Below are 11,706 nucleotides of genomic sequence, written 5' to 3' on the forward strand. Positions count from 1 at the left end.
AGTCTGGTAGGCTGTTCCCCAGTGTTCTACTCATAACATGTGGCTTGACAGTGTTTGACCAGTCCCTGCTTCAGGCACAGAGCTAAGAAAGAGCCAGTGGTAGCGCACTTTTCTGTAGGGGAGTTTCCAAAGACGTTTCTACCAGTGTATAACCTCACTAGTCTGCAAGTATCAGTATGTAGTGGTGTATTACATAGAGCAAGTGTGGTGACATATTAACTCTGTCCTGGCAAGGCACAGCAGGGAACCTAAGGAAGAAAAGGGCATACATTTCAGAGTGATGAGAGCCATGTGGACTTCACTACAGACACCTGCATAGGTAGTGATATAATAAAATAGATTAATCCTCAAAACGGACTAGATGGACCCAAGGCCAAACAGTTGGGCTTATTGGTTATCATGGGAAGGTACGACTCCCAAAAAATATTTACACAAAAATCTAAGCTGTTCCATCACAAGACTTTTCAAGAGTATTTGTGTGGCCATTTAGTGCAGAGTATTAAGACTATGAGCTGCTAACAAGCTTCATACTATGGATCTGGGTTTGATTACCATCAGTCTTATTTGCCTGTCGTATTACTCTGAACAAGTTACTTAAGCAGACATTGTTCCCAGGTTGCCCCTGAAACTAGGCATCTATGTTTATAGGGTTGGCCCAGTTAACAAATACACAAAATACAATACAACACTAACTATATGTCAAGAATCTCAGAACAACTCTGACTAATTACTAGAGGTAAGAAGCCTACCTGCACATTATAATATGTAGCCCTGTTTCATTCAAACACTGCACAGCGCATACCTTATTAATACAGGTGCCACTACTCAGGTCACCTGCACTGAATCATTTGTAGCTGTCAATGGACAAAATTCCACCGGGACCTGATTCCTACAGCTTGAGGAATCCTGGCCATCAGTTTATGGTTAATCTAATTCCAGATAATACTCTACCTCCTGAATAGGCCCTGGTGCTCCACCTGAGATGCCTGTCACACTGGGCCATGTTTTGTCTGCAGCTCTCTCATCCTTAATCTTTTCATCTTCTTCTCTAGGCTCTACCAGAGATATGGAATAATTTGCCATCAGGCCAGTTTTACGTGAAACGGAGTCTTAGACAAAGGGATCAGTGGTGCTTTCCTAGTCCCCCTGCACCAGAGTCCTCAATTTTCTTCCCGTCCTGGCCTTCCCACACCTCCAGATTAGTGCTTTCTTTTTATTTTTTTATTTTTTATTTTTTTTTTTACTTTCATTTACTCTAACGTTTTTCAACACAGAGTAACTGGACAAAACTCTAAAGGAAATAACTGAATTAGCCAGGTCTGAATGTACTGGGTCCCCAGACGCCATGGGGTTCTAGATGCTCTGAGGTGCATTTTAGAGCTTCTTTTTCAACTTTTCATTCAGTGATTACCTAAACAAAAGTCAAAACTAAGGGAAGGAATTCAGTCTTATTTTTTTCACTCAAGGAAGAAATAAGTTTGGCTTAGTGTTCAATTTAACAAAATACTAGTGTCTAAATAAATGGGGAAGTCAAATACGTGTGAGGACAGATAAATTGTACCCGGGAATAGTGCCCCCACCACACTAAAAACAGACAGTCAACTTCTGTGTAGCCCTGTGTTGTTAGACTGGGATGAAACTGAAAGAACAAATGACCTCATTCACATATTTCAAGTTGTTGCTATAATGCATACGCAGACCATGCATTCTCACCCCTAACACCAAAACATAGCCACCTTCTGTATATCACTGTGATGTTAGAAGGTGATAAAAGTGAAATAACAAATGGCCATAGTAATATATTTAGTTTGTTGCTGTCAGACATCTATCTATCTATACATCAGTACATATATATATATATACATGCATAACATTCCTCCTCACCGCTGCCTCCAGATATAGCTATCTTTATACACTTTTAATCTTTGCTTGGGAGAAAAGTGAAAAAATAATGATTATAGTAATGTAATAATGACACCTTCTCAGTTTATTATTGTGCCTACCCCCCCCCCCCCCCCAAGACAAGCTTTAGCAACCTTTTGTGATAACATCTGATATCTGAAAGGGAAGAAATTTAAAAGAATAATAACCACACTGTCCCCATCCCCTGTGCAAGACCTAAAGACCTTTTGTGCAGATCTCGGAGCAGTGCCAGATTTAGTCCAGGTTGGAATCAGGGCACAAGTAAAAAGATGGGCCTCTGTTCTAAGCCTCTATCAAAATTTATTAATGCAGCTACTCCTCAAAAAGCTCGAAGAGTCTAAATGTTCTATGATACTTTTATGGCGTATCTGTGAGTGACAAATACTTGTTAAATGTTTTTATTGATTCGCAGAAGAGTTGTGTATGTACCCATCAATGTTACTTGTGCAAATGGATAAAAAATGAGTGATATTTTCATAATGTGGACAAATGTGCACACACACACACACACACACACACACACACACACACACACACACACACACACACACACACACACACGCATGCATGCACACCCACACACACACACACGCATCCATGCACACAAGCACACACAGACACACACACAAGCATGCACACACACTCATACAGTTCACATTTGCCGCATCTTTGAGGTGTTGGGAGGAAACTAGGACACCTGGCTAAAACCCAAACAGATACAGGGAATAATTAAAGATGCCAAACACAAGAAACTATAGACAACAATTCAGGCAGAGAACCACGAGTTGTGAGACAGTAGTGCTCTTTGTATCACTGTATCAATGATCAGTTGCTTTTACACAAACATTGTGTCCAGACCAGCACAGACATTTTTTTGTGTAAAATGTTGATGTCTAGTTGTGATAGGAAGTGAATGACATTCTGAATGGCTTGTTGCTCTTAAATACACTACAATATCTCTCTAGAAATTGCATATGCATTTACACACAAATGCAATAGCAATGATCATCTTACACTGGATTTCAAATGCAATACATTGTGTGATGTTGCTTCTGCCAGCTCATATCAGTGAATGTTTAATAGTGATCAGACAACAGCAGGGTGAGTCATTTATCTACAAGCAGCTTCTGTACCCATTTACAGCCAATGTATTGACTGTTTACACCTCAAATATCCGACTGTGACAAACAAAATAGCTACAGTAAAATCCTTCAAGTCTTCTACCTTGGTTAGGACCACATCCAAAAACCTATCCTTTCTGGTATAGCCTATAACAGCTGGTTAAACTGCTCATAGTTCAAGACCTCAGTCAGGTTCCATTACCTTTTTACCCTGGAACCACTCTGTCTGTTGCTGGAAGATTGAAATCTCTCATGATTGCAACTGACTTCCTCCTATCCCATCTTCTTCTCTTGCAATATCTTAAGGCTAATACATTTTATGAATCCACCAACACCCTTTTCTTCTGCCACAGTTACCAGAGTTCTTACCCTACATACCAATCTGCCTGCCCCACCCTCATATGGAATTGCTTTTCCCCCTCTCTAACCATCACATATAGGGTATACATAGCTTTAATACTAATAAGCTAGTGACATTGGTCTGCATGTCAGATGGTAATGTTTTAGAGAAGTGTCAATTTGAAAGTGCAACTCAGTTAGACTAGACTACCTGCCTAAGCATCTACGTTTTTTTATCATACATCAAAACATTACTGTCAGATGTAAAGAAATCTATGCAGGACTAAGAACTCTATTTGTCACAAGTGAGGAGGTTGATTTGCTTTCAAGAGTTTACGTATTTGGAAATATGGATGTATAATAGTGAAAAATGTTTCAGTTACAACCCCTAGATCTCTTTCTTTCATAGCATGGGAATTTAGTAGAAAACTGTAAGCTTCCGATCAAGAAATTTGATTTATTCCTCATGACTGGATTCACTGAGAAGATTATAAAGGTACTGTGAGTTACACTTCTGTGTCAGTGGGAAGAAACCTTAAAGATCTTTATTAACTTACTACAACTGAACGGAAAAAACAAATAGTACAATTTGGGAATTATTTTGAGCAGAGAAGTTTATAATTGTTCACCATGTATTCTCCACAAGAGAGTATAAATGCTTCTTACTGGTCTGAGAAACAGAGTGAAAGACTATGAATTTTATAATGTGCATAATTCAGTAATAAGAAGTGTATTTTATGCTATAAGAACAAAACAAATAGATTTTTAAGAGAAACAGACTTGATGTATGTGAAGCTGTGGATATTTGTTGAGCAAGTGAACCTACTTGTACACAATTAAAAATAATTAAGTCAGAAAATGGGCCACGTAAGATAAAATAGGAGTCAAATATAAAAGTCAAGAATAAGAAATCAGGATGTATTGCAAAAGTAATTAATATGAAAAAAGAGAGATGGAGTAATTAAAAAGGGAGCCAGGCAAACATTTGTATGAATTTAATTCATGATTCTTGTTATAGGTGTGGCTTTCAACATGAGAAGACTTGCTTCACATTTAATAAATCCCGCAGTCTCAGTACACAAAAGGAAGTTTCTCTAACTAGCTTAAGAGCAAAAATGAGTATATTCAAAATAATTCACATGTCATCGAAAAGAAAAATGAAAACAAAAAATGACTCATAAACATTTCTAATTGTACTGCTGGCATGAAAAGGATCAATACACTGACATTTGAAAATGTTTCTGAGATATCAGAAGTGAGAATGTTGGAAACAAATGTTAAGGATGAATGAATACACTGGTGAATTTATACTACTACAGAGTGTAATAATGTTATTGAGATGCTTTTGAGTGACATAGATGCATAAACATTGAATAGAGAGTTGTAGTCGTGCGCAGACTGTTAACATATTTTGGTGACAGGGTGGCTGCATTTGGTCCAAAATCTGATAGAGAAAACATCTGCACAATTCCATAAGCTGGCATTACAAAGATTTCTTTGAATGATATAGTATCTTGCAATGTTTGTACCTAAACAAACACGTAGCCTGAAAATGTTTTTTTTTTGTAGCCTGAAAATTGAGTTACAAACAAGAAAAGAACACTGAAGTATTTAAAAAAAGTTATAGATGTAGCAAAATTAAAACACATGTATGTGAGCAAGCCACTTGTCCTGTGCTGCAAGTGGTTGTCAGACAGATGATGATGGCTATATGATCCTGGAAGAGAACAGGACAGATGTCCGTTGCTTAAAAGCCTTTACAGATGCATAAAATATGTATGTTCATATGGAAAAGGAACTGTTAGCAGTAGTGTATGAATATGAGAAATTCCATTTAACATGTATATGGTTGTTTAGGTGGAGATGGCCCATAAACCATTCTAAAGTATATTCAGATAGTCCTTGCATAAGGCGCCTCTGATATTGCAGTTATTTCATTACCAGAAGATATGATCTGTAAGTGAAACAGAGACCAGAAAAGGGCTACACAGCAGTTGTGTGAAGTAGAACATGTTTACAAAAGATGCATGAGGAACTGTTAAAAAAATTGGAAATTGCTTGAGTTAAGAAAGACAGAGGGGACAGAGGGTAAAATTAAATGAACTTGAAAGAAGTACTAACACTAACTTAGAAAGCAGTCAGTGAAAGACATTACAGTGAAATGATGACTTTGAGAAAAACATTAGTTTTATTATTTTAGGGAAGAAATAGAGGTTAGTGTTCAATGCTGATGCTCCGCCCCCTGCACCACCTTTGTAAATGGTGCTAAGCTAAATGCTGCCCCTTCCCCCAACCTTAACCTTACACCTTAACATCATTAAAACCTTCCTGTAACACTGCCAATACACAAGACAGACTCAGGCACACAAATACACACAAACACTACATCAATCCCCTAATCCTTACCCTAAAATACACAAACTCGCGCAGAAACACACAGCAGTCATCCTTCCGTTATCCCTGACCCTAACCCTAGCTCTCAAACACACACACACACGCACACACACACACGCACACACACACACACACACACACACACACACACACACACACACACACACACACACACACACACACACACACACACACGCCTTTCATTCTTTCTACTCCACTTACCTGTATCGACATTCCATACCTTCAACATTTCCACTGTTTAGCCATCCATAACTTCCATGTTAAAACACACCCCTGTGTTTGTTGGTCAAATGCAGGAGGACCATACACACACACAAGCACATACGATAAACCACTGAACAAACCAGATATATGAGCTAGTTTAAAGTTAAAATTAATTATATTGATTAAAATGCTTCCATTTCATTGAAATGATTCTGAATATATTCAAAAGGTTTTATTTTGATTCCATATGCATACTATCTCTCTGACTTCCTCTACTCTCTCTCTTTCTCTCTGTATGTATATATATATATATATATATATATATATATATATATATATATATATACACACATACACACACTCACACACATTTATGGATATCATATGAGCTATATACAGTTTTAATCCTAATACGTTATCTACAGTGGTCTGCATATCATGTGGTACAAGTTCTAGACCAATCTCAGTTTGACTATATACCTTATTGAGGCTAGACTGCATCTCATATGTCTCAGTCTTTTGGACATCTAGATACTATAATGACTCCACATTTGATGCTTCCCTTTAGGTAGATCAATATTCCATCAGCACCCTACCCTTCATTTCTATTCCTGAGCAACCTATAATCAGGTACCTCCATGCCGAACCTGCTGTTATTGTTAGCCCACAATTATGTGATAACAGCAGTACCTATCCTTCCCTCCTGCAGGTTCCCAAAACTTACTTAGAGTCATTGCACTGCAAAATAATGCTACACACCTATGGTTCAAGTGACCTCTAATTGATCTTCTGCTATTCTCTATGACCCCCTTTTTCCTTCTTTCTGCTACCTAGGTAACTATGCAATCTTTTTATATATTTGTTAACCAGGTAAGCCCAGTGAATACAAGTGTCCTTTTTTAGGGTTAACTCAGGAGTGCTGTCTGGTAAAATGACTTACACAGAGTGACATAGGCAGATGGAGGTCGAAGGAATCAAACCCTGCACCCTGGGCTATAGGAAGCAGCTCATTAACAGCTCTGAACCTTTATTTTCCACACTAATTGCTAAAGAGATGTTCCCTATTTGTGCCATTCCCCCATCTTAGTTTAAAGGTACAATAACAAAATATAATTTTCTGGTCCATATCTGAGTGCAGATGTCACCTATGGGGAAAGCTGTACCTTCTCTCTGACAGACGCATGGTCTCTTTGGCAGATTCTTGCATCCTCCTAAGAGTTCCGAAACATTTTCTCTTGTCTAATGTTACAGCCAGTCATTATACTCTCTGATCTTCTCTTCCATCAGTGAGGTCACCGATAGCACAGGTGACACTTATAAACATATTACCTCCAATCCACTACCCTGGCTTCTTTATGGCACCTTCCTGGCTCTGCTTACTCCTCTGTGTGGTCCTTCAGCAACTACTTCCCTCATTTGCTGACCACATTTATTGCTTCCTCCCATATCATAGCAATCTTGACCTTTAAGGCCAGTTTCATTGTAATCTGGCCCACTCTGTGTCCCTTGCCAAGTCTCTTAACTCCTTTAGTGATTGAGTCATCTCTCAATGAAACCTTCCTCTCTCTCTCTCTCTCTTTCTCCATACTAGATATCACCTCTATCACTTACTCCACTATGACCCTACCTGTCTTTTCTGTAAACTTCCCCCTCCAATTCCTCCAACCTAGCCATTCTCAATGTGCATGTGCTGGTTGCCTTACTTCCTGTAATTTATGTGATTTCTTTCCCATACTCCTTGCATTTTTCCTATAAGCTTTTTCAACTCTTCTGTCCTTCTCAGCATCTGCTCCTCCCATTGAGCTGAGAGCTGCTCCCTGGTCACTTCCCCCTGGTACCCTTGGCAGTGCTGCTTCCTGTATGGCCACCTCTGGTACTGTGTCCACATCATCAGTAGTCCATTCTATCTGCACTTGTATCTGCACCTTGGCCTCCTTCTCCTTGTCTTTTTGTATGGCTGCATCTCCGCACTCACCCAATCACCTTACTCTGTGCCACATCACTAGCCTCGACTCCTCTGACAACATCTGTCCATATTATCTTATCCTCTGCCTTTCTCTAGTTATCTTCTCCCACCCCAACATACTTCTTAGTGTCCTATTGTTTCCTTACTACTGCCACTCTAACCTATCCTGCCTTGCTGACCATTGCACCACCATCTGTAGTACTTACATTTACCTCTGATGCTCCTCCATTCTTCTGCAGGCCTACATCCTCTGCCACTCCAAAACAACATGAGCCAAACTGCTGTTCTATATTCTGGGCTCATCGAGTTCAAGTCCATGTTCAAAGTACAGGCTAAGAGTTGGGTCTGTATGAGCCTGCCATGTATCAACTCCTGAACTTATTATTTCCACAAAGATTATCCAGGCATGTTTTGAAACTGTCCAAGGTGTCAGAATTTCATAACTTAATTTGGAAGTTTGATTCACTACTTTATAGCCTCTTCTCAAAATCATGTATTTGAAGTGTTATTTTTGTTCACATGTAAGACTCTTTTTATTTTCATGTAGTATTGATGCTTTTGTTACAAGGTATTCAAAAAGAAAAGGGTCACTGTATGCGTTAAATACCACAATCATTTTTGCCCTGCAGCACTTATGTGATAAATGTATAAATATTTAACTCTTTAAGTCTATCACACTAAGACACACATCTGAGGCAATCTATTGTCTTTGTAAAATGTCACTGAATAAATTCTTACTCTTCAGTATTCGATTTTATCCCAACATATGAAAAAGGACACACATAATATAGTTTGTCCATACAAAATGTACATATAAAGGGAGCAAAACCTCTTGCTTTCTAGATTTAATAACTAATTAGGCATCTCAGTGTCTTGGTGCCTCAATGTATTATTTCCAAAAGATGGTTAGTGAACATCAGTTTAAAACAATAATAGTTTCTAAAAAATTCTTATCAGTCCTATTATGTAATCCATATTTTAGGATCACCAAAGGTAATACATTTGGTCTTATTGATATTAAATTCAATCCTACTAATTATGGTCCAAATTTTTAATTTATGTTATGAAACTTGGAGATCACATTATGATTAGTAATAGTTTTGCTAATGTTTAGATCATCCACATAAACATTACAGAATATGCTTTGGTCAAAGGTAAGATCACTCTGATATTAACACATAAGATCAACGAAAGGGTTCTTGTGGACTACCTCTATAAAGGGGTTATTGGTCCAGATAACCTTTAATGTTTATACCCCATATTTAATTGGTAAACCATTTATGAACCCAGATGCAAATGTCTCCATTAATACATTAGTAAATTATTGCTGATTGTGCCAAATGTCTGAGAAAAGGTTAATAAGATCCACTTGAAGACTGAACTGTAGTGCAGCTGGTATTATAGAGTGCATACACAGTAGAAACGATGCAGGTAAATGAAAGTCACAACATGATGACTATAACTAACTATTTTAATTCAGAATTCACTGTTTAGTATTACGCTTAGTGTAACTTTACTGATACATAATAGGAGAATGCTAGATCTGTAGTTGCTCACCACAGATATATCACCCTTATAATTATATATGATTTTAATTTTCTGTTTGGAGGTATGGCATCTTTATATCTGGCGTCAAATACATAAGTCAAGGTATCTACTTAAACATCTCTTAAAGTCATATGGCCACATTGCTAATTTGTCATGTCTGGTAGACTTGTTTATTTTCAAGCATCACGTTACTGCCTTTATACTGCTATTCACGAACAGCCAGTCTGACCTTCTATTCCATCTCAAAACAAATAGTTCCTCAAATACCCAGTTAAAAGAATTAAATCTTCATCAGCAGACAAATAAGACATAATGAGTCAGATTAATATTGAAACTTATCCCCTAACTCTGGAACAAGCTTCCAGTACATGTAAAGTGGACTGGCACCCTGTCCACCTTCAGGATAAACCTTGATAACTGGATGCCCATCTTCAAATTCTCCCTTGTCTAGCCTGTCTTTTTTCCTTGTGGCTGGAGGGTCCTTTTGAATATGGGTTATTTGCTACATTTGTAATAGTCTGCAGGCTGATTGCCTAGTACTTGCCTATAAATCTAAGACCTTATAGATTCTCAGGATGAGTTATACATGAACTAGGTAGAATAACAGGCTCAGGATCTATACTGTAAACTCCGTTTAGATGCTCAGATGAGGCAACAATTTTATTCTTGGCACAGTCAGCCAACACTTCTTTGTAGAATATTGGGACTGGAAAGTTATCCTTTACTTGACAGCTTTAAGAAACCTAACTAACTTCAACATTTAGTCTGCATGTTTTCAGTGTAAATGCACACTCCTCTTGCCCAGCTTGTCTTATTCTTTTAATGGATCTCTTTCATTTTCTTTAGTCTATATTTTATTCGTATAGTTACATTTTTAAAAACATAGTGAGGAAATTTAATTCAAGTGCACCTCAGGGTGACCTGATAACTAAATTCCATTCAAGTGACAAGTTATGGGGAATTAAGAATAACAGACCAATAATTATCATTTAGTTTACATTTTTCAGGAAAAATGGGAAAGTATGCAGCATCTCTCAAGGCTGAGACAAATTCATAGATCCTTAAGAACACACACACACACAAGCACACGCGCACGCACACACACACACACACACACACACACACACACACACACACGCGTGCGCGTGCAGAAGTATGTGCACTCGTGGACAATCACAGACACACACACAGAAACACAGACACACACAGGCAGAAGGACATGCACTCAAAGATGCAAATGCTTTTTCCTGCCATAAACCTTTCATCTTAAGTTTAGAAAAGAAAAAGTTAAAGAACACTTGATTTTAATAAATATAAGGGCAAAGGCAGCCTGCATCTGTGTTGAAGATGAATAGTGCCCTGATTATGGCCCAGGTGACTTGAGTTTGATTAGTGGCTGGAACACTTGATGGCACATGCAAGTTGAATGGATATGTATCTACTGAAAGGTGCTGAGCAGAGTTTTCACTTAGCTCTGATAGAGGTCAAAGCTCAGAATGAGAGGGATTACCACTCTAGAGCTGTTGGAGGGCAAGGATGTGAGTTGCTGTAAGGGCCAAGCAAAGGTGTAAGCTAGCTAGCCATTCTTGCATCCAGTGCCATTCCCCAATCTGTCACCCACCTGTTGGTAACCATTTGAAATGCCGGGACCTACTAGAGTCAGTGCTAAAACATAGAAATTGAATGGCTTATCGTAGATACAGGCTGCCTTTGCCCTTATATTTATTAAAATCGTTAAGTCTAAGATGGCCGTTTCTCAAAATATTCCATTTTCTCCAAGATATGGTGATTTTGGAGTAAGTATATATAAGGTCAGGAGGTGTGGGGGCTCCCCCCAAATTTGGGGCTGTGGGGCAGCTTGCCCCCTCTGGAAAAACATTTTTTTAAAGAGAATAGCTTTTGAGATGTGCTCTTTTCCTGCAATTCAGGTCTTTTTCTTGACATGTTGGCACTAGGCATTTTGAGTGATGACATTTCAATAGAGAGCCTCCTCTCCCTTTTCACAAATAAAAAATGCTCATCTCCTTGGACTTACAGAGCAAGAAAAATGAAAAAAAAAGCAGTTCTCTTCTTGTATACTGTAACAAACTTTTCATCAGTTGAAGGTAGATGTGCCTGGGTATAGACTGTTCAAAATGAGAGAGAAGGGTCAGATTAGGGTGGGTGGATTTGCAGTCCACATAAAGGAAG

Source organism: Protopterus annectens, chromosome 11.part0 (genome assembly GCF_019279795.1).
Source record: "Protopterus annectens isolate FY-2018-M chromosome 11.part0, PAN1.0, whole genome shotgun sequence".
In the NCBI taxonomy this organism is placed as follows: domain Eukaryota; kingdom Metazoa; phylum Chordata; order Ceratodontiformes; family Protopteridae; genus Protopterus; species Protopterus annectens.